This window comes from Miscanthus floridulus, chromosome 2 (genome assembly GCF_019320115.1).
Source record: "Miscanthus floridulus cultivar M001 chromosome 2, ASM1932011v1, whole genome shotgun sequence".
Taxonomy (NCBI): Eukaryota; Viridiplantae; Streptophyta; class Magnoliopsida; order Poales; family Poaceae; genus Miscanthus; species Miscanthus floridulus.
In genome coordinates this window covers 31,273,267-31,295,075 of record NC_089581.1, presented here as the reverse complement: position 1 = coordinate 31,295,075, position 21,809 = coordinate 31,273,267, and positions in this window count along the sequence as shown.

The window sequence follows — 21,809 nt, the reverse complement described above, 5'->3', positions numbered from 1 at the left end:
TTGGCATATAGTTGGTGATCTCTTAATCTTTGTAGAACAATACGGAGATGTTCCGCATGTTCCTCTTTGCTCTTAGAGTAGATAAGAATGTCATCAATAAACACCACGACAAACTTATCCAACTCAGGCATGAAAACTGAGTTCATCAGGTACATGAAATGAGCCGGGGCATTGGTCAGCCCAAAAGACATGACTAAATACTCATATAGTCCATATCGGGTAGTAAACGCTGTCTTTGGCACATCTTCATGTCTGATCTTAATCTGGTGGTAGCCTGATCTTAAGTCTATCTTTGAGAATACCTTAGCTCCCGCAAGTTGATCAAAAAGTAAATCGATTCGGGGTAAGGGATATTTGTTCTTGATGGTGGCTTCATTTAATGGCCTATAGTCAACACATAACCTTAAGGTTTGGTCCTTCTTCTTCACGAAAATAGCAGGACATCCCCAAGGTGATGAACTGGGTTGAATGAAACCCTTGTCTAACAACTCTTGTAGTTGCATTTTTAATTCTGCTAATTCTTTCGGTGGCATCCTATATGCTCTTCTGGACACTGGTGCTGTCCCTGGTTTTAGATCAATTCTGAACTCTACGTCTCGGTCTGGTGGCAGACCAGGCAAGTCATCGGGAAAGACATCCGTAAACTCACATACCACTGAAATTTCCTCGGCTCCTTCAACAATAGTTGCACAAACTGTCTCTACTGTACTCTTAGGAAAAGGAAGTTGGATAAGAAGTTGGGTTTTGCTGTCAGGTGCATTTACCCTTATTGTTCTATGTAGGACATCTATGATAGCCCCGTGTTGAGTTAGCCAGTTCATATCTCAAATTACTCAGAAATTTTCTAAAGAAGTTGAAAATCTCCAAAAATGAAAGTTGCTCAACTTTTCAAGTACTACAACTTTGGTTTAAGAAACTTTTTCAAATTCTGCCCCCATTTTGAAATTCAAATTTGGGGTACATTTAAAGATTTGAATCATTTCAAAATTACTCCAAATTTTATATGTAAACTTGAAAAACTTTGAATACCAAAGTTGATCTTCATAAAATAATCTCCAACTTTGCTTTTTGCCTCAACCCCAAATTCCTCATGGATTTTGAATTAATTAAAAGGGGCAAAAAGGACTTTTATGATTTGAATGTGAATTCAAATTTGATTTGTCTTCCTTTTACTTAAATTTTGATTTTTGACCAGTAACATGGCCCATTAGGGTTATTTGAGTCAAATGACACATGGTCTCACATGATCACATGAAATTTGACCCTTGTGGTCATGATCTTTGTTTAAGGTTTTTGAAACACATCACATGAAATAACAACATTATGAAATAAAGATTATATGGTGAATGCATTCAAAATTTTCTACTATATGAATGCTTTGCAATGCACATGATGACATGTCAAATTTTAGTATTAGGTCAAAACACCAGAGGTGTTACATCATCAAACTTGACACTATTCTTGTTTAGCTTCTTGAGCATCTTGGCAGTTCTTCTCACCATGAGAGCAAGACTTGCGTCATCAATCTCATCATCACTTGAGCTATCATGATCAACTCTTGTTTTGCCCCTCTTCTCTTGGCTAGCCTTGAATGCCAAATCTTTCTTCTTGGTGGAAGAAGAGCCATCTTGTGGAGTCATGTGCATGTACATCTCATGTGCATTGATCTCCCCCAATATTTGAGTTGGTGTAGTGGTGGAAAGATCACCTTGATGAAGCACCATCACAATATACCCATATTTGTCAATGGAGAGGACACTCAAGATCTTTCTTATAACATCGAAGGGTTGCATTTGTGTGAGTCTAAGCCCATTGACCTCCTCTACAAGAACATTCAAGCGTGAATATATCTCATTGGCACTTTCTCTCGGAAGCATCTCAAATGAATTAAGCTTTTTCATCATAAGGTGGTAGCGTTCCTCATGCTCACTCTTGGGTCCCTCATGGAGCGCACAAATGTCCGACCATAGTGCATGGACGTCTTTGTGGTTCCGCACATGGTTAAAAACATCCATGCAAAGGCCTCTAAAAAGGGTGTTTCTAGCCTTTGCATTCCACTTCTCGTAGTTAACCTCATTGCCTTGAAGGTTGGTGGGATCCTTAGGTTTTGGGAAGCCTTGTGAGGCAGCTCTAAGAACTCCAACATCTAAAGCCTCTAGGTATGCCTTCATATGAATTTTCCAATAAGAAAAATCATCTCCCTCAAAGATAGGAGGGGGTCCATCCCTGTGGGACATCTTGCTCTAGATGGTTAAGCCTAATTTAGGGAGCACGAGGCTCCGATACCAATTGAAAGGATCAAGATGCCCAAGAGGGGGGTGAATTGGGCTAATTCTAAATTGTTGCAATAATTAAGCCTTACATTTAGCCCATTTCACCCCTTGTGTCTAGAATGTGTTTCTATTGTTCTCCCGTACAAAAGTGTTCCAATCCTACTCTAGCATAGCAATTCTAGGAATGTAAAGACATTAAATGAATTGCTCAAATGTAAATGCTCAAAATAAAGAGAGGTAAAGGAACACAACGATGTTTTCCTGAGATATCAGAGAGTCGCCACTCCCCACTAGTCCTCATTGGTGCACCCACGTATGGGTGTAGCTCCCCCTTGATCCGTGCAAGGATCAACTGCTCTCTATGGGCTGATTCTTTGATGCTCTGTCGCGGTGAATCACCCACAACCACTTATAAAATGACCTAGGTCATCCACAAGCTCCGCTAGATGATCACCAAGCTCCCAATCACCACCGAGCCGTCTAGGTGATGGCGATCACCAAGAGTAACAAGCACAAACTCTCACTTGACCAAGACAAGCCTAATGAGTAAGGTGGATGCACACTTGCTACTCCCTATGCACTAATGAGGTCCTTAATATGGGATTATCAAATCTCAATCACCCCACTAGGCTCTTGCTCTCCCTTACACTCCAAAGGTGTTTCTTAGCTGAACAAATGGGCAAGAGACCTCAAATGAACAAGTGGGATATGTATTTATACCCCCCCATTCAAAACATAACGGTTGAGGTCTAACTTAGCAAGTATCGGGATGACCGGACGCTCCGGTCAAGGTGACCGGATGCACTGGTCAGTGTAATAAGTTAGCATGTCAGAAAGAGTCGTTTGCTCTGACCGTACTCTGGCCTGCAACTAGGGCATATGTTTCTCCAAAGTCAAGACCTTCAACTTGTGTATATCCTTGTGTTACTGATCTTGCTTTATTCCTTACTACTATCCCATCTTGATCTTGCTTGTTTCTAAAGACCCATTTGGTTCCAATCACATTCTGTCCCTTTGGTCTCTCTACCAATTCTCATACTTGATTTCTTGTAAAGTTATTCAATTCTTCATGCATAACATTCACCCAATCAACATCCTTCAATGCTTCATCTATCTTCTTTGGTTCAATAGATGACACAAATGAGAAATGCTCACAAAATGAAGCCAATCTTGATCTAGTTTACACACCTCTTGAAATATTACCAATGATAGTGTCCAATGGATGATCCCTTATAATATTGGTTGGTTGGAGGATTGGAACATGATTGCTTACACTTGCTTGATCATTGGGTTGAGATGATGCACTAGCCACTTGATCTTGTTTATTATCATGAGAGCCACTTGTACTAGCATGATTTGTATCATCTTACACATTTGAGTTAGAAAGCACTTGCACTTGATCATCTTCATCATCATTCATTTGCCTAGGCCTCAATTCACCAACATCCATGTTCTTCATGGCATTTGAAAGTTGAATGCATCTAACATCTTCCAAGTTCTCATTCTCTTCTTGTGAACCCTTGGTTTCATCAAATTCAATATCATAAACTTCCTCAAGAGTACCACTATCCAAATTCCAAACTCTATATGCTTTGTTAGTAGTTGAGTATCCAAGTAGGAATCCTTCATCACATTTCTTGTCAAACTTGCCTAATCTAGTACATTTCTTCAAGATATAACATTTACAACCAAAGATCCAAAAATATGCAATGTTGGGCTTTCTACCATTCAAGAGCTCATATGGTGTCTTCTCTTTCAATGGATAACAATAGAGGCGGTTGCTACAATATCAAGCCATGTTGATAGCTTCGGCCCAAAAAGATTGACTCACATTGTACTCACTAAGCATAGACCTTGCCATATCAATGAGTGTTCTATTCTTCCTCTCAACAAGGCCATTTGATTATGGAGTGTATTTGGCCAAGAATTGATGTCTAATTCCAAATTCACCACACAACTCATCAATTCTAGTGTTCTTGAACTCACCACCATTGTCACTTCTAACTCTCTTGATGCTTGTTTTAAACTCATTGTGAATGCCCTTGACAAATGATTTGAATGTTGCAAACACATCACTTTTGTCCACTAGAAAGAATACCCAAGTGTATCTAGTATAATCATCCACTATCACAAAGCCATATTTGTTACCACCAATGCTAGTGTATTGAGTTGGCCCAAACAAGTCCATGTGCAATAACTCAAATGCTTTACTAGTGCTCATCATGCTTTTCTTAGGATGGGTGCTTTCAACTTGTTTTCTAGCTTGACAAGAGCTACAAAGCTTATCTTTCTCAAACACTACATCTTTCAAGCCTTTAACCAAGTCATGCTTGACCAATCTATTCAATTGTTTCATTCCAACATGACCAAACCTTCTATGCCATAACCAACCCATGCTAGACTTAGTGAACAAACATGTAGATAGTTGAGCTTCACTAACATTGAAATCAACCAAGTATAGATTCTCATATCTAGAGCCCTTGAAGATCAAGTTAGAGCCATCTACACTTATGATCTCTACATCATCTACCCCAAATATACATTTGAATCCAAGATCACACAATTAAGCCACGGGTAGCAAATTGAAGTTCAAGCTCTCTACTAGCAACACATTGGATATGCTCATGTCATTGGATATTGCAATCTTACCAAGCCCTTTGACCTTGCCTTTGCCATTGTCACCAAATATGATACTATCATAACAATCATTGCCATTGGTATTGATTGAGTTGAACATTCTTGCATCACCGGTCATGTGTTGAGTGCACCCACTATCAAGAACCCAATGCCTTCCTCCTGCTTTGTAATTGACCTACAAAATAAGATCAATTCTTTTTAGGTACCCAAACTTGCTTGGATCCTTGAAGGTTAGTGACCAAGCTCTTTGGCACCCAAATAGCTTTCTTCTTTGAGCCCATCCATGGTGTACCAGTGAACTTAGCTTTCACACCATTTGTACCCTTAGTAAGCACATAGAAAGAATTAATCTTAATTGAGGATACATTAGCACTTTTTCTCTTGTTCTTGCACTCATGCTCTTTATGACCAACTTACTTGCAACTAATGCAAAACTGACCATTATTCTTCACAAAACTAGTCTTGTGAGGAGCAAAGGCTGCCTTGCCTTTCTTGGGGGTATAGCCCAATCCCTCTTTGTAGAGAGAAGCTCTTTGGCTACCCAAGCACATAAGCAAGCGGTCCTCACCACCATAGGCCTTAGCCAAGGTGTGAGTGAGCTCATTGACCTTCTTCTTGAGGGTCTCATTCTCAACCATTAGTGAGGCATTACATGTGAAACCATCACTATTAGATGAGGTGGAACTGGAAGTGCTACAAGAATGGTTAGTGGGAGCAATAATGATAGGCTTATATAATAATTCATCAATTAGGTCACAAGTGAACCCTATATTACATGTCTCAACATGCTTCTTCTCATTTTGCTCATCAAGCAAAGTGAATGAGCTTTTTCAAGCTTCTTGTGAGCCTTGCCAAGCTTCTCATGGGCTTTCTCTAGCCTCTCATGAGATGCATTGAGCTCATCAAAGGCTTGCTTAAGGGCTTTTAGTTCCTTACGCAACTTTTGCATTCCCTTCTCTTAATGTCAAAGTGTTCTTTAGCATCATCTAGCATGTCAAGTAGTTCATCCTTAGTTGGTTCATTATCATCACTATCACTTTCATTTTCATTATCATGTTCCTCATCGCTTCCATCATCACAAGTCTGTACCTTAGTGGCCTTATCCATGAAGCATGATGGAGTGTCGAAGAGAGAAGGCTTATCATTGATAGCAATGCTTGCAAGTGCCTTCTTCTTGGTGGTCTTGTCATCATTACTATCATCATCATCACTTGAGGAAGCATCACTATCCCAAGTGACCACATATGAACCACACTTTTTCTTCTTCTTGAAGATCATCTTGTCCTTCTTCTCTTTCTTTTCCTTCTTGTCCTTCTTGTTGTTCTTCTTGTTGTCATCGTTGTCACTATTGTATGGGCATTGAGCAACAAGATGATCTTTGCTTCCGCAATTGAAGCACCTTCTTGATTCTTCCTTTTTCTTGGATGAAGACTTTTCTCTTCTAGCACGGTAGCCCTTCTTGATCATGAACTTGCCAAATCCCTTGACAAAGAGAGCCATCTTCTCATCATCCATCTCATCAAAGCTCAAGTCTTCATCTTCACTTGATGATTCTTGCTTTGCCTTGCCCTTGGATGATGTGGCCTTGAATGCCACATTCTTCTTCTCATCCTTCTTCTCATCTTTCATCTCCTTCTTTTCTTTCTTCTCATCATCATCTCTATATGTATCATTGGTCATTATATCTCCCAACACTTGGTTTGGTGTCATGGTGTCCAAACCACTCCTCACTAGAATGGTGACCAATGTGCCAAATCTTGAGGATAAGCATCTCAAGAACTTATGGGAGAAGTCCTTGTCCTCCACCTTCTCACCAAGTGCTTTGAGATCATTGACAAGCACTTGTAACCTATGGAACATCTCTGGCACACTCTCATCCTCCTTCAACTTGAAACTAGCAAACTTCTCCTTGAGGATATATGCCTTGGCACCCTTCATGGCTTGTGTCGGTGCAAAAAGTGATCAACAAGTAAATATTTGTAGTTTTGTCGTGCGTTATGATCGGATGTGGCCTAGCACTCAATGACACAGGATTTATACTGGTTCAGGCAATGTGCCCAACATCAAGTTTTAGTCGGTTGGTGACTTTATTCCTAAGCCCAGGTGCTCGAAGTTTGCTGTGGGGTTACAAACGAGTAGGAATAAGAAGGGGGTGTTAAAGGCCTGGAGTGACTGGGGCTCTAATGTGCGCTAAGTATTGGAGCGTATGCAATAGCAAAGTTTAGAGGAAAAACAAAACAAACCCGGCATGTAGTCCTCCTGGAATTAGGCCAAGCCGCCTAGTGCCCTATTCGCTTGGCTAATAAGCCATGGCTGAAAGTACTGTTGGCTGATTTGTTATGAGAGAAAAATACTATTCGTTGGCTAAAAAAGTACGGCTTATAAGTCAAGCGAACAGTACGCAAGTGATGAAGCTTTGATTACTTATAGTGAAAAGGCCATACCTGATTGCAGACAAGTTGAGAGTCCCCATGTACTTTAATACTCTTGAATCCATGTTGAGTCGCATGTTTCAGTCCTAAGGTTAGGCCCCGATACTCAGCAACATTATTAGTAGCAACACCAAGACCCTCATGAATTTGAGATACCTTCATGGTTATGTGATAACATCAGTGAACCTAGTGATAGATGGAGCAACTGCAAATGATATTTTTTCAAGTGCAGTAAGTATTTGATTATACCACTCTACCATTGTCGGGGACCAATACTAGGGTACTCGAAGAGGAGGAGCTAATAACCACCAACATTGATTCATCCAAGCAGTCAAGAGCGCAACTATAGCTCCAACCGACCCCTAGATGCGCGAACTCTGCTCACCCGACCCCTGAGGGTTGGCTCTGCCTTGCCCAACACCGAGGCTACGGGCTCTGCCTCGCCCAGCCCCTAAGGGTGGCTTTGCCTCACTCGACACCGAGACCGCAGGTTCCGCCTCGCCCAACACCTGAGGATGGCTCTGCCTCACCCGACACCAAGTCCGCGGGCTCCACCTTGCTCGACCCCTGAGGGTGGTGAAAGGATCAAGATGCCCAAGAGGGGGGGTGAATTGGGCTAATTCTAAAATTCTTTGCAATAATTAAACCCTACGGTTAGCCCAATTAACCCCTTGTGCCTAGAAAGTGTTTCTATTGATCTACCGCACAAAAGTTTAGCAACCTATGTTCCAATCCTACTCTAGCATGGCAATTCTATGAATGTAAATGACAAGAATGGAATTGCTTAAAGTAAAGAGAGAAGGAGGAACACGGCGATGTTTTGCCGAGGTATCGGAGAGTTGCCACTCCCCACTAGTCCTCATTGGAGCACCCGCGCAAGAGTGTAGCTCCCCCTTGATCCGCGCAAGGATCAAGTGCTCTCTACAGGTTGATTCTTTGACACTCTATCGTGGTGAATCACCCACAATCGCTCACAACTTTAGTTGGATCATCCACAAGCTCCGACGGATGATCACCAAGCTCCCAATCACCACCAAGCCGCCTAGGTGATGGCGATCACCAAGAGTAACAAGTACGAACTCTCACTTGACCACGACAAGCCTAATGAGAAGGGTGGATGCACACTTTGCTACTCTTGCTTTCACTAATGAGGGCTCTCTTTGGGATTCTCAAATCTCAATCACCTCACTAGGATCTTTCTCTTCTTGGCACTCTCAAGGGTGTTTCTCAGCTGTTGGAATGAGCAAAAGTACCCCCTCACACGAATGGAGGAAGTATTTATACACCCGTGTTCAAAACGAACCGTTATGTGCCTCTGCTGGGTGACTAGACACTCCGATCATGTTGACCGGACGCTCTGGTCAGTTCTCCCTGAACTCTAGTGTTTAAGTTGAGACCAAACGCTAGATAGCATCCGGTCAGCACTGACCGAACGCGTCCGGTCACGATTTTCCCTCTTTGGAACCTTACTAGAGTCGACCGGACGCTAGCACCTAGCGTCCGGTCGCTCACCTCTCAGCGTCCGGTTGCACCAGACGAAATCAACTTGATCAAATGAACTGACCAGACTCTGTGCCAGCATCTAGTCACACCAGAACCAGCGTCCGGTCAGTATTTGACCCTCCATTCACTTCTAACTCTCAATCATACGTGAATGAAGTTTGCTCCAATGGATCTAAGGGCTTTTTAGGAGCTACCTAGTGCTAGATTTAGCAAGTGTGCACCACACCTAACCCACTAGACTCACCTAGGTCAAGCTACCCATCCATACTCCCCTTAATAGTACGGCCAAAGGAAAAAACAAAGTCCTAAACTACTCTAAGTGTCTCCTCAACACCAAACGACACTTAGAACTAGTCCATCATTACCCTTGTCGTCCATCCTTTGAAAACCGAAACGATTTCCATCGTAGGGGCATGACCACCATGATAGCCCAATCAATCTCCATTATCATGACCTAACTTAATTGCCTCTGCAAAACACATGTTAGTCACAATAATCACGTATTGTCATTAATCACTGAAACCCAACTAGGGGCCTAGATGCTTTCAATCTCCCCCTTTTGGTGATTGATGACAATACCACCTCGAGTATGTGAAAGAGATGAGTTTTTTAACATGCTTGGTTCATATAAGCTTTTGACAATAAGAACAAAAGAGTTAGGCAAGCTTATGTGACCCAAGCCAACATGATGTACTCAAAAGATATGAAATAAGCATGAGTACAAGTAATAAAGCTCATTTGCATCGGAGTAAAACACGGAAGCAAAGCAAATGAGCATAACACAAGTGATACGACATATAAATAATTCAAAGTAGAGAGCACATATGTCACATATCACATAACTATCACAATCACGTAGATATCACTATCACATAAAATATAGTTCGATGCATGAAAGTAAACACATGAATGCATAATAGTGTATCACACATAAAAACCAAATATAGTAGATAAGCTATAAGCAAATAGATAGACTCCCCCTAAATGTATCGCTCCCCCTAAAGCTAACATACTCGATCCCTCTCCCCCTTTAGCGTCAAATACCAAAACCTAAGGGTCAGTCGGCGGGGCTGCAGCGGACGAGTCAGGCGCTGAGGTATGAGGAGCGAGCTGGAACTATGTGCCATCATCATCTGATCCTGAGCTCTGAGCAGTCTAGCCCTCTATAGCTAGAAGCGATGCTGAAGCGGTCTGGGTCAGATCTAGAACTGGCGCTACCTGCTCTGATGATGCAACTAATGAAGGGAGCGTCTCTGTAGTCCTGGTAATAGGTGCAACTATGGAATGACCTAGGACATGTAGCTCTAGCGGTGTAGGCTACCCTATCAACTCACTGAATGAAGCACCAAGGCTCCTAGAAACTAGGGTGAGCACTGACGAACTCTGAGGCAGAGTAAAGCCCGTATGAAGAGGTGTGAACTGTAGGGCTGGCACTAGTGAAGCAAACTATTGGGACACCTACTCTGTAGGTGAAGGAAACTGTGGCACTAGCGGTCCCTGACTCTGAAGCCCACTGGGCTGGAAAGCTAGAGTCATAGAAGCGGTGGCAGGCTGAACAAGCTAGGGTGAAGGCTGTGGCAGTGGAGCCCCAATAGCTGTCACAACATGCTGCATAAACCTAAGTAGTTGCTGCTGCATGAGAAGCTGCTACTGATGCATGGCCTGCTATTGCTGCTGTATAGCCTGCTGCTGTTGGATTGCCTGCTACTATCATTGGAACTCATCCTGTCAAGTCTGAAACTGTGCAAATGTAGTAGTGGTCTCCTGAGCCTAGCGAGCTTGATCCTGCATCATCTGCTCAAGTATAGCAAGTAGAGCGGGGTCTGTCTGTGGTGCAGGTGGAGCTGAACTAGAGCTACTGGCCTCATGGTCATGTCATCGAGTAGGGCATCTGAGTGATATCCCGGAAGTCATCATCTGAGCTATCACTAGGGTCGCTCTCGACCATCCCCTCCAACTGAGCATCTAACCCCTGAGGGTTGGCTCCATCTCGCCCAACCCCTAAGGGTTGGCTCTGCCTCTCCCAACCTCTACGGGCTGGCTCTGCCTCACCCAACCCTTGGGTTAGGTCTCCTCCTCGCTTGAGCCTTGGGTTTGCACTCTGCCTCACCCGTCCCCTAAGGGTGGCTCCACCTCACCCGACACTGAGGCCGTAGGCTCCGCCTTGCCTAACACCTGAGGATGGCTCTGCCTCGCTCAACACCGAGGCCATGGGCTCCACCTCGCTTGACCCCTGAGGGTGGCTCCACCTTGCCCAACCCCTGAGGGTTGGCTTTGCCTCACCCGACCTTTGAGGGTTGGCTCTGCCTCACCCGACACTAAGGCCATGGGCTCCACCTCACTCAGCCCCTAAGGGTGGCTCCGCCTCACCCAACACCTGAGGGTGGCTTTGCCTCACCCGACACCGAGGTCATGGGCTCCGCCTTGCCCGACCCTTGAGGGTGGCTCCATCTTGCCCAACACCTAAGGGTTGGCTCCATCTCGCTTGACCCCTGAGGGTTGGCTCCACCTCTCTCGACCTCTAAGGGCTGGCTCTGCCTCACCCGACCCTTAGGTTTGGTCTCCACCAAGCTCGAGCCTTGGGTTTGCACTCCGCCTCGCTCGACCTCTAGGGAGAAACTCCACCTCGCCCGACCCAAGGCTGGGGGCTCCATCTCACCGGATGGAGACCCATACCACCGCTGACCACTCTAGGACCAAGCATATGGGCCTAGGTCAAAGCTCTGGCACTAGGGAGGTGACTGGCATGCCCTGATATAACCCGTGGCCATGACGGGCCATACTAGAGGATTCACATTAGGAACAACATCGGGCAAATCGATGTTGTTCTGCCTAACCCTCGTATGAACACTGACAGGCACATCAGTTCTCCACGATGTCCGCTAGGACGGAGTGGAGCACCATGACTAGGAGACAACGCCAGCGCATGGCGCCTGTGATGGAAAGGACCGCGATGTGAAGCTATCCCTATTGACATCTATAGGGTCAGCGGGACCCATATAGAAGAGAAGAAGGATCTAGCGATCCTGGAGAACTTCTTCTCCTTCTGATTCTCCTTTTTTCAATCCGCTATAACCCCTACTTTCCCTTGGCCTATAAAAGGGAAAGCAGGGTGTCCCATTAGGGGGCATCGAACCATTGATCGCAACACATCACATCGAACCGTTGAACTCAAATCTGATCGATCCACCAAACCCCAAACACGCAGCCAAGCAGCAATCGAGCTCTCGGCTCCCATTCGTTCCTTCCATCAGAGACTTAGGACCTATCCCTCTCTCGATCATTTGTAAACCCTACTATGAACTTTTAGTGCTAGTAACATGAGTAGTAGCAACGAACTAGACATAAGGACATTCTGCCCAAACCAGTATAAACCTCGTGTCCTCTTAGCACACCATCCGGGCTAGACGCACAATATTAGAAATTTACTTATCGGTGGCAACTTGAAACACCGACAGTTGGCATATAAGGTAGGGGCCTTTTCCATGTCTCGACATCCACACCAAGCCTCGGATGGCTAGTCACAACCTCAGCTAGGTCCCGCGCGTGCATGAACGCTTTGGGGACCTAGACTTCATCGTCACGATGGAGGGAGAGTTGGCAACGGCCCCCACCGCCGTCTGACCTCTCCACTCCACCAGCCTCGACGCGATCGCCGAGGCACTTGAGGAGCTACAGCTACATGCACCAGAGGCCCACGCCCCTAGAAGCGACCAACTCCTCGACTTCAACTACAGGAGGTTAGAGCGCCAGCTCGGCGCCTTCTTAGGACCCCGACCGTCCTGGGAGGACCTGTGCCACCTCACCTTCTCATTCGCCAACGTCATGGCATAGCTTGCCAGAGGGGAGCTGCTCTCTCTAGAATACCTCATTGGGAGCACCCTGACAGCGCACCCATTTGGTCTCTGCAACGCCGTAGAGACCGATGGTCACTTTGTAGTGCAACGCATTCCTTAGTCCCCTATGGACGACGAGTTTGTGGGGATGACTAAATATGTCGTAGAATCTTTCCACAACCTCCTCGCTGGAGAGTTGGAGTCACCCTCTAGCTCTAACACCAGCAAGGGGAGTCATCACCCCTCTTTGTGAGTGTTTCATGGCAGGTACCCCCGAGGGACACGTCGAAAGCATCCACAAAGAAGAGGCTGCTCCGACGAATGACCTCGATGATGAGGTCGAGGGGGAGACAGGGGCCCCACCCTTCCTATGGGTGGAGCAGCTAAAGGCCCAACACCTAGAGCTCGAGGAAGCATGACTCTAGCTCGAGTGGGAACGCGCAAAGCTCGATTAGGAGATCGAGCACCACGGAGATGGTGGGCGCGCGCGCCATGGTCCATGATGTGAACTAGAGGATCATCGTGGAGGATGAAGCCCTCCCACACTTTGCCTAGGTGAGCTAGAACATCGCTGCTATGATGGCCTTGCTCTATGGGCTTCTGAGGCCCACGATACCCGAGGATTGTCGGGCCCACCGTGAGATTCGCATGCTGCTCAAGCGTGCGGCGGCGTAGCAGGCCGAAAGCTCACTGTCTCAACAACATGAACTCAACGCCAGCCAACGCACGCCCTCAGAGTGACCCAACAAGGACACATCAGTCCACCAGGTGCCATAAGGTGGCAAGTAGTGCACCGCGGTCCCGGTGCATGAGTGTCTCGGCCGTAACCGTGATGCATGTGACACCCGCGACGAGACGAGGGAGGGAGGTAGCTGCAGCTATCACCCTCGTTGTGGCAGATGCTATGACAGTGGTGAGGACTAAAGCCCAAGCCCTGGCCTACCAAGGCCTCAGGTCTTCGGCCGACACATTCTCAATGCTGCCTTCCCGCCAAGGTACCGACCACCAACCAACATCCTAAAATACTCTAGGGAAACAAACCCTAGGCTGTGGCTCGAGGATTATCGGCTTGCCTACGAAGCCAGTAGAGCAGATAATGACGATTTCATTATCCGGGACCTTCCATTGTTCCTGGCCAATTCGATGCAAACATGGTTGGAACACCTTATAGAATCCAAAGTTGGGCAGACCTGAAATAGATCTTCATGGGGAACTTCCATGGCATGTACAAGCACATTGGGAACCCATGGGATCTCAAGAACTACCAACAGAAGGTTGGAGAAACCCTTCATGGGTATATTCGATGCTTCTCCCAGTAGTGCAATGAGCTGCCTAATGTCACCGACACCGATGTTATAGGAGCTTTCCTATCTAGGACCACCTGCGAGTCCCTGGTTCACAAGCTAGGATGTAAGGGCCCATGAAGCACCAAGGAGCTCCTCAACATTACCACCAGCCATGCCTTAGGCGAGGAGGCGGTCGGAGCGATCTTTGACTGCCTCAAGGGCAAGGCAAAACAGGATGAGGATGCCGGTGAGGGTGCCTCCAACCATCCCATCAAGAAGAAGAACAAGCAGCGGCACAAGGGCTTGCTCATGGCTACCATCGACCGTAGGGGGATCGAAAGCCCGTGGAGGGCACATCGAACCACTTCGAGAAGCTACTCAAGGGGCCATGCCCAAACCATACCTTCCCCATCAAGCATCTTTACAAGGACTGCGGCCTCATGAAGCATTTCTTGTCTGGAGGCTCCAACAAAGGGGAGCACGGGAAGGACCTGACCCAACCACAGATGATGCCAAGGGGAAGGACAATGGCTTTCTGATGCCAAATGGCTGCCTCATGATCTTCGGAGGGTCGACAGCCTATGACTCCAAGCACCGTTAGAAGCTCGCACGCCGTGAGGTCTATATGGCAGAGCCGGCCATGCCTACTTTCCTCTAATGGTCGACTGGATCATCGATATGAAGCATCCCACAACCAGGGAAATACCCGCTCATGGTCGACCCGATCATCGGCATGAAGTTTCTCACCAAGGTACTGATGGATGGACGCATCGGCCTCAACATCATGTACGCTGAGATGCTCGACGCTATGGGCATCGACCGAGCGTGCATCCGACCAACTAGAGTGCCTTTTCACAGCATCGTGCCTGGAAAGTAGGTTGTGCCACTTGGGTAGATCGATCTACCCATCACCTTTGGGGGTCCGTCCAACTATAGGACGGAGACCCTCACCTTCGAAGTGGTTGGGTTCCACAAAACCTACCACGCCATCCTGGGATGACCATGCTACGCGAAGTTCATGGCCATCCCCAACTACACCTACCTAAAGCTTAAGATGCCGGGCCTAGGGGGTCATCACTATCGGTACCTCCTTCCAGCGCACCTACGAGTGCGAGGTTGAGTGTTGTGATCACGCCGCGGCAATCGTTGCCTCCAAAGAGCTCGCAGCCATCAAGAATGAGGTCACCGAAGAAGCACCCGACCCCAAGCAATTGGCTAGGTCTTTCGAGGTAGTGGAGGGCGCCAAGGAGGTCCTCATAGACCCCAGCAGCCCCAAGGGCAAAGTGGTGTGCATTAGCACCACACTTTCCTCCAAATAGGAAAGCACACTCGTCGGCTTCCTTCGCGCCAATAGAGACATCTTTGCGTGGAAACCCTTGGACATGTCGAGCATTCCGAGGGAAGTCGCCGAGCATGCCTTGAAGATCTGGCTAGGCTCCAAGCTAGGGAAGCAACGCCTACGTTGCTTCGACGAGGGGAAAGGCAGGGCCATCGGTGTGGAGATCATGAAGCTTTTGGTGGCCGGGTTCATCAAGAAAGTGTACCACCCTGAGTGGTTAGCCAATCCTGTTCTTGTATGAAAGAAGAGTGGGAAATGGATGATGTGTGTTGACTATACGGGTCTCAACAAAGAGTGCCCAAAGGATCCATTTCTTTTACCGTGCATAGACCAAGTAGTCGACTCTACCTCAGGGTGTGAAACCCTTTGCTTCCTTGATGCGTACTCCGGGTACCATCAAATCATGATGAAAGAGTACAACCAGCTCGCAACATCTTTCATCACCCCCATTCAGATCGTTTTGCTATGTCACAATGCCGTTCAGTCTGAAGAACACTAGGGCTACATACCAGCATTGTATGCTCAAGTGTTTTAGGGACCTCATCGGGTGGACCATTGAGGCCTATGTGGACAACATCGTGGTCAAGTCCAAATGGGCTGACCAGGTCATAGCCGACATTGAGCAGACCTTCGCAAAACTCTGAGCAAATAGCATTAAGCTCAACCCCAAGAAGTGCGTTTTCAAGGTCCTGAGGGGTATGCTGCTTGGTTTCATCATCTCCAAGCATGGCATCGAAGCCAACCCAGAGAAGATCTCGGCCATCACAAGGATGGGCCCGATTCAGAACAGATAGGGTGTACAGTGAGTTATAGGGTGCCTTGCCACACTCAGCCACTTCATCTCACACCTCGGTGAATGAGGTCTCCCCTTTTATCGACTTCTAAAGAAGGCCGACCACTTTGAATGGACGTCCAAGGCCCAGAAGGCACTTGACACAGTCAAGCAGCTTCTAATGAAGGCCCCGATCCTGGTTCCTCTGACTGATGGAGAAACCCTTTTGCTCTACATTACGGCCACTACGCAAGTGGTCAGCGCCACCCTGGTATTAGAGCGAGAAGAAGAGGGGCACGCCCTCAAAGTACAGTGCCCCGTGTACTTCGTTAGCGAGGTCCTATCTGATTCTAAGACCCGCTACCCCCAAATCTAGAAGCTCTTGTATGCCGTCCTCATTGCCAAGAGGAAGCTACGCCACTACTTCGAGTCACATCCGGTGATAGTCATGACGTCCTTCCCCCTCAGCGAGGTCATGCAAAACTAGGATGCCATGGGAAGAATCGCGAAGTGGGCACTTGAGCTGATGGGTCAGAGCATTACGTATGCCTCTCGGATGGCCATCAAGTCCCAAGTGTTGGTTGATTTTGTTGTAGAGTGGATCGAGGTCCAAATGCCACTAGCAATCATCGACCAAGAGTACTAAATGATGTACTTCGATGGATTGCTGATGAAGAAAGGCGTCGGTGTGGGGCTGGTCTTCGTTTTGAGGTACATGGTCCACATCCATTTCCCCTCCTCCAACAATGTGGCTGAATATGAGGCGCTCATCAAAGGCCTATGCATTGCCATCAAGTTGGGCATCCAACGCCTCGACGTCCAGGGCGACTCCTAGCTAGTCATCGACCAAGTCATGAAGGAGTCGAGCTGCCACAATGCAAAGATGGCTGAATATTGCCGAGAAGTCCACCAGTTGGAGGACAAGTTCGATGGCTTCAAGCTCAACCACATTCCAAGGCATCTCAACGAGGCAACTAACGCGCTAGCAAAAGCGGTGTCTGGCCAAGAGCTAGTGCCAACGGGTGCCTTCGCCAGCGATCAGCACAAGCCCTTGGTTCATTACGAAGGGCCAAAACAAGATGGTGATGGGCCTCCTGCCCGGGGCTCAGGGGTTGACCAACCATTGGCTCCATCCAGCCCTGAAGTCATGGAGCTCGAAGAGGACCCAATGATAGATCCCGACCTTCTGGTCTTCTAGAGGACGCTCTACCTCTACTACCTCCTCCGTGAGGTGTGGCTGATGGACAAGACGGAGGCTCAATGTCTCATGCGTCGTGCCAAGTCCTTTGTCCTTATTGAGGGCGAACTCTACAAGCGAAGCCACACTAGGATCCTACAGCGCTGCACCCCCATTGAACAAGGGAAGCATTTGCTGAGCGATATCCACGATGGGGTCTATGGTCACCATGCCACGCCTAGAACCCTAGTCGGAAATGTGTTCCGACAAGGCTTCTACTAGCCAGCCACAGTAGCCAACGCCAAGTAGATTATGCGCACATGTGAAGGGTGTTAGTACTACGCTAGGCAAACTCACCTACTGGCCCAAGCACTCTAGACAATCCCCATCACATGGTCGTTCATGGTCTGGGGGCTCGATCTGGTTGGACCCCTCAAAAGGGCGTTGTAAGGTTGAAAGGTCCTTGTTTGGTTTTGGTAATTGAGTGACAACCTAGGTGGACTAATTGTGTTTATGTGAGATAGACAGGTGATTAGTCCACAGGTACATGTGTGTGAGCAACATATGCCATAAAGGTGAAAATGGCTTGGAGATGTTGCAAAGCTCACACATGTGATGATGAAGGAGCTTAAATGCACATGAGACATGACATTGAGTCATGTGATCAAGGTGGAGAAGATCAAGACAAGACTTGGCTTGATGAACCGGTTGCAAGCGTGAAGGGCAAGTCGAAGGCTTTGGAGTGATGGACCGCGTGGCGGTGAAGCTTGAGCAAGACTTGGCGCCGATGGACGATGGCAACGGTGAAGAGCAAGTAGAGTCAAGATCGATGAACCAATATGATCATGTGATGATATGAAGTGGATCATATCATTGTTGATCGTGTTGGTGCATGTGTTGCATCGACATTGAAGGAGATGGAATGGAATGCGCAAGGCAAAGGTATAACCTAGGGCATTTCATTTCACCGGTCATAGGTGTGTAGAGAAGTTTATGACCGGGTTTAGGTTAGATGGCCGTACTATCAAGAGGGGCAAACTTGTTTGCATATCGGTCATCTAGTGCCACTCGAGTGATCTAACTTTGCATTGTCGCTAGGATCGAGTGGCGTGGCAAGTTGAGTGGCTAACATCCTTTGGGAAATGATTGTGAAAATGCTAACACACATACACATGGTGGTGTACACTTGGTGGTGTTGGCACATTTACAAAGGAGGTGGTGTTTGTAGGGTTGAGATGGGTTTGGGTCCCTCTCTCCCTCCCGCCTCACAAGCTCGGCGGGATTCGGCGCTTTCGGGAAAATGGAATGCCTATTTTTGTAACACCTCTGGTGTTTTGACCTAATACTAAAATTTGACATGTCATCATGTGCATTGCAAAGCATTCATATAGTAGAAAATTTTGAATGCATTCACTATATAATCTTTATTTCATAATGTTGTTATTTCATGTGATGTGTTTCAAAAACCTTAAACAAAGATCATGACCACAAGGGTCAAATTTCATGTGATCATGTGAGACCATGTGTCATTTGACTCAAATAACCCTAATGGGCCATGTTACTGGTCAAAAATCAAAATCTAAGTAAAAGGAAGACAAATCAAATTTGAATTCACATTCAAATTATAAAAGTCCTTTTTGCCCCTTTTAACTAATTCAAAATCCATGAGGAATTTGGGGTTGAGGCAAAAAGCAAAGTTGGAGATTATTTTATGAAGATCAACTTTGGTATTCAAAGTTTTTCAAGTTTACATATAAAATTTGGAGTAATTTTGAAATGATTCAAATCTTTAAATGTACCCCAAATTTGAATTTCAAAATGGAGGCAGAATTTGAAAATGTTTCTTAAACCAAAGTTGTAGTACTTGAAAAATTGAACAACTTTCATTTTTGGAGATTTTCAACTTCCTTAGAAAATTTCTGAGTAATTTGAGAAATGAATGCAGTGGCAGTTCTGTAATTATTTCAAAAATCATCTCCACCTCACTGCTTGCCGCCGGCGCCACGCGGGGGGGTCACCGCCGATCAAATTTCGCCGCTTTCCCGTGTGCAGGCACGTCACCGTCGCCGTGGCGTCTCCGTCGTGCGCTGTCGCAGCCGGGCGAGCTCATCCCGGCTATAAATAGCCACCGTCGCCGCCGTCGTCATCGTTTTCCCCTCTGCTCTGCTCCGCCACCGCGTAGCTCCGCCGCTCGCCGTAGGCATCATCGAGCCGCGTCAGTCGTTTCCAGCTACATCAACGCGATCGCATTGGTCTTGCGCTCCTCATCGATTTGCTCTCGTCGCTGGTGTTGGCCGGAATCGCCCGGCGCAACCCGTCTTCCCCGTGACCAGTCGGAGCTCCGCCACGACTGCCCTCACCGTGGCCAGGCTGCTCTAGACCATCTCAGTCTTCATCGGGTCCACCATCGTGATCATAGTAAGCTCCTGAACGTGTTTATCACTTCGCTTTAGTCCCTACTGTACCGTCACCGTGTTTACGCCGTTCACCGACGTGCTCCGCCCGCCATGTCCGGCGTGGAGGTGTCTCCGGTGCACCTTATTTCTTTCTGATAGCTGAGTTCGATTCGTAGGAAGTAGAAGATCATTTTGGTGAGGTCTGTCTCACCAGAGAGTCACCACCGGCGCGTTTTGCTGGCCGGTCAGTGAGGGTGCGCCGCCGTGGTTGCTTGAGTCACTGACAGTGGGGTCAGCCTGTCAGTGCGAGTGAGGAAGAAGAACAGTGCTGATTTTTGTTTTCTGAATTTGTGAATAGTACTGAATCTTTGGAAATTTGTAGAAAAATAATCATAGCTCCAAAAATTCTGAAAATTTTTGTGTAGCTTCTGTACATGTTCTAGTATGATTTAAAAATTTGAAACTTGAAATTTGAATAAATTTTGAATGTTCAAATATTCAGACCATTAATTGAAAAATGCAATTTCCATGATTTTTGTAAGTCACTATATAACTCCAAAAATTATGAAATTTGTTTTGGTACACTAATTTGTCATGAGGAAGCTTACATAAAAATTTGAGCTTAATTGGACAAAGTTTATTTTATACCTAATGTAGACTTAATTATTTAATTAATTATTCATTTAATTAATGTTTAATCAATTAGGATTTGTTTGACTTTAGAATTGATTGTTGACCTTGGGTCATTAACTTATGATGATCCTTAGTACCTTAATTAGTATTTGAACTAATATCTAATTTGTAATTAGTAAATCTTAATGACATTTCATGTGGTAACAAAAGTCATTAACAAGTTAACTCGTCGAAACCCTAAGTGTTGATTAGTGTTGGATCTTGTTTTGGTCATGTTTTGTGACTAGTAGGGTTTCAAGATCCATTTGGTCAAGTCACATGTGTGGTTCATAATGGTAGGATTGCAAGTTGGTTTTGTTGGCTTGCAACTGTACCGTGAAATAAAATCAATTGCGGTGTTTTACATTTCATGTGCCGTGAAAGCATCATGTTTACATTATCATCATGTTAAAGCATATGTTATCATTTCGTGTAGAACCCGAGAACGAAACGATTCTAGTTGAGCAAGTTCTGGAAGAATCCCCGGTTGTCACGGGATTTGATAATTGTGATACTAATCCGGAACCAGAAATCGTCAACGAAGGCAAGCCCCGGTTTATGCATTAAGCCATTACCTTGTTACTTTGAAAAGTTTATCACCTATGTTACTTATTGCATTAAGTTGATCAATTCAAATACTACCTACTTGATGCATTGCCTACCTTGTTACTTGTTTACCATCCTTGAAGATGTTTTTATTTACAAAGTCGTAGAATGCTTAGTATGCTTTATGATAGGCTTTCAAAGCAAAAGTTTTGATACAATCAAAGATGGCATACTGGCCAAAGAAAGAAAGAATGTAGAATGAATTAGAGACTAGCCGGGTGACTTATCTTGAATGTTGGGTAATGTTGCCGACTATGTCGCTTAAAGGCCACTCATTATGGATCTTCTGAACGAGACACTTTGTAGTACTGGTCACATACTCCGGTAAGCCTACTTCGGCTAATCCAGTACTAAGACGAATGCCCACACACTGGGAGTGGAGAGATGGCGGGAGTAGCGTGTACCCTCGTGGCTGGAATGTGGCTGGATTTGAGGTGTGTTGTGCTCTCGGGTGGCGTGGAGACGGCTTAGTATAGGAGGATCCGGTAGCGAGGTTGATATATGCAAGATTAAGTTCTACATATGTCGTGTGATAAGGAATCCCCAGCTGGGACTTGAATCAATTCGAATTGCCGGTGCTCCGCGGATATGGAGACTCGATTCATTACAGAAGCAATGTAGTACTGGTGAATTACTAAAATATGAGAAAAAGAATGGAATGAGAAGGAATGGAATATGGGAAATGTATATTTAGTTGAGATAATGAACTAAAAGAACTTAGTGGTAAACTTGAAAATAGAATGAAGGATAGTAAGCTTTTGGCAAAGAACTTTTGAATCTTGCTACATCCTTACCTTGCCCCAAATCCCTGCATCTCTAAAGTCTTACACCCCGTTACGTCGGGTTAGTCTTGTTGAGTACCTTTGTACTCAGGGTTTGT